Genomic DNA, 2,829 nt, shown 5'->3' with positions numbered 1-2,829 from the left:
GGAGGCAGGATCCAGCCACCTTTCCCAGACCTCCTGAGTCTCCAGCTGGGTTTGCCACAAGCCTGGGAGTGGGAGCGGCAGCAGAACGCCTGAGGATGGAAGAGTTAAGCACACCCTGGCAGAGCTCCCCTGCCTCCCCTCCCCAAGCTCATCTAGCAGATGGGGGAAATACTAATTATCCCCGAGCGACTGGTAGCTGTGGTGAGGGTGATGCTGTCGTGGAGCCGTGCCACGCCGCTCAGCACGAGGCAGTGCTGCCGAGGGAGCGGGTGAACCCGTCCAGGGTGGCCCAGGGGATGTGGTGGCACCAGCCTGGCAAGAGGGTTCTGCAGCAAACCCCGTGTTTGGGAATCAAAGCAAGGGTTGGAAATAGGCTTGGCTTTTCCCATCTTGCCGTACCCTTGCTTCTGGCACACTGATATCCCTAATTGCTCCCAGGACTTCCCAAAAGAACACATAGTTTTTAACCGCTGCAGTTCATCCTTGCAGGTAACTGGAAAGCTGCTGTGGCAGAGACTGTTTTGTTAAAAAACAGTCAAAAAACAAAAATCCACGGATTAAGCATGTCTGAGATGCCAAAGGTGCCTTGTCAGCAGGCAGCCTGTCCCTGGGGTTTGCAGGGTAGAGAGACAGGTTCCGGTTCTGTCTTTGGAGTGAGGGTCTGTGTATCTGCCCCTCCCTTCTCCCCCAGCTCCCTGCCACCGCCCCGGGCTCTGCAGATGAAAGCTGCGTTCCAAACAAAGCATTATTGATTATTATCCCCTCGAATTTCAGAGCGGGCTTGCATTTCATGTACATGCCACAGTCCATGGGCTTGCTGGAATAAATAACACATGGGAGCTTGTTCATATGCCGAGTCAATAGGGAGCTGTCGGCTTTCATGCGATTTCACACATTTTTTCAGCTAGCTCAGCAATCCAAATGCAAAAATCCAGCAAACAGGGACATTGTGTTTATTTCTGACAATCCCTGGAGAGGGCTGTATCCGTAAACCAATGAATGGATTACACTCATCCATAGATGATGGGGTTTTTTCCATCTGTGACAGATATTATATGGAAAACCTCCATTTAATATCTGATCCAAAAATAATTCAATACAAGTGAGTAATATAAGTTTAAAATGCTGTAAATTTTGCTTAACTCCTTCAGGGTGGGAGGCAGAAGCTGGTAGAATGGAGCTTGTGCACGGTATCTCCACTCAGAGACCTGACATCCATGGAGCTCTGAGGAGCACAGCCTGTCACCAAGTGATCAGGTTTGAACCCTTCTCAAGGACATCCTAAAAGGAAGGCTGGGAAATGACTGAAGGTCTGAAAGGCAGAGGCTGCAGGTGGATCTCAGTCAATGTTGTCATGATGGTCTTCTGGACTAGTCCAGAGTCCTGGAGTCAGAGAATCACAAGATTATTTGAGTTGGAAAGGACCTTAAAAATCACCTCGTTTCCATGGGCAGGGACACCTTCCACTATCCCAGGTTGCTCCTGTCCAGCTTGGCCTTGGGCACTTCCAGGGATCCAGGGGCAGCCACAGGACCTTGTGCCAGGGCCTCAGCACCCTTCAGGGAACAATTCCTGCCCGATATCCCATGCAGCACTGCCCTCTGGCAGTGGAAAGCCATTCCCTGTGTCCTGTCCCTCCAGCCCTTGGCAATTGTCTCTCTCCATGTTTCCTGAAGCTCCTGCAGGCCCTGCAAGGCCACACTGAGCTCACCCCAAAGCTTCTCGTCTGCAGGTGAACATTGCCAGCTGTGCCAGCCTTTCCTCCCAGCAGAGCTGCTCCATCCCTCTGCTCATCCTGGAGCCTCCTCTGGCCTGGCTCCAGCAGCTCCAGATGCTCCCTGTGCTGGGCCCGGGGCTGGGGCAGCTCTGCAGCTGGGGTCTCACCTGAGCACAGGGGCAGAATCCCCTTCCCTGCTTCTCATGCTGCTTTTGATGCATGATATGGATATAGATGATATAGATACAGAAATATATATAGCCACATGCCTATACATCCGTAAGCATACACACAGAGCCACACAGCCATTATACACACACATACACATATGTGTGTGCCTCTCTGTATTCACTGGTACCCTCCCAGCATCCCAAAGCTTTTGTCCTTGACCCAGTGACGAGCAGGAGAGGAAAGGCAGCAGATGGGTGCAGACAGAGAGCGAGCGCAGGGAGAGCCGAGCCAATATTGCTCACTATGATAGACAGTGGTCTTAGCACACCAGCAGCCTAATGCAATGTTTCTTGCTGTCAATTTTTTGGTGGATATGCTGGCAACGGATGGATTTAAGGAGGAATCTGAAGCGTCAGAGCTTGCTGCTGTTTGCAGGGATCCTCCTGGTGCAGAGGAGGGCACTGGGGCCCATCGGTGTCAGTGGAAAGGAGCAAGCACAATGATTTATTGCTGGAAGTCCAGCTGAATTCAATATATGTTTTACCTGCCTTGAGACTGGTTCTCCTTCAGATAAAATGGGAATGAGACCTGGGGCTGGCTGTGGGCAAAAAACAAGGAGAGGAGAAAAATAAGGTTTTTGCTATTATGATAAAATTTCATATGGGATAGATGCTGGGTGACATTTCCCCTTTTCATCCTGCCCCTCTACATTCTGATATCTCTGAGTACCCTACCTTGTCTTGTTAGCAATGGACTCTAAATGACTGTGCAGAATTCAGGAATATTTTGGAACATATGTTCCCCCACCTCTCTGGGGCCAAGTATATATATATATATATATATTTAATTTTATTTATTTTTTTCATATAGAAGGGAGGAAGTAGCTGATTAACACGTTCATTACTCATTTCTGGTACAGCACAGTCCAAACATCTCAGGTA

At 49.8% G+C, this 2,829-nt stretch overlaps 1 long non-coding RNA gene across 1 annotated transcript; it reads right to left on the bottom strand.

The window, feature by feature from the left end:
• Positions 1–930: 930 nt before the first annotated feature.
• On the bottom strand, positions 931–2,486 carry LOC147650456 (uncharacterized). Its single transcript, XR_015276590.1, has 2 exons — positions 2,433–2,486; positions 931–1,383 (listed from the first exon to the last, which is right to left on the bottom strand). It is a non-coding gene; the product is annotated as an uncharacterized LOC147650456 (long non-coding RNA).
• Between the last annotated feature and the right edge of the window lie 343 nt (positions 2,487–2,829).

The sequence above is a fragment of the Cyanistes caeruleus genome, chromosome 15, assembly GCF_971803275.1.
Source record: "Cyanistes caeruleus chromosome 15, bCyaCae1.hap1.1, whole genome shotgun sequence".
NCBI lineage: Eukaryota > Metazoa > Chordata > Aves > Passeriformes > Paridae > Cyanistes > Cyanistes caeruleus.
Note: the sequence above shows the minus strand (reverse complement) of the source record. Positions and strands in the feature narration are given on the sequence as shown.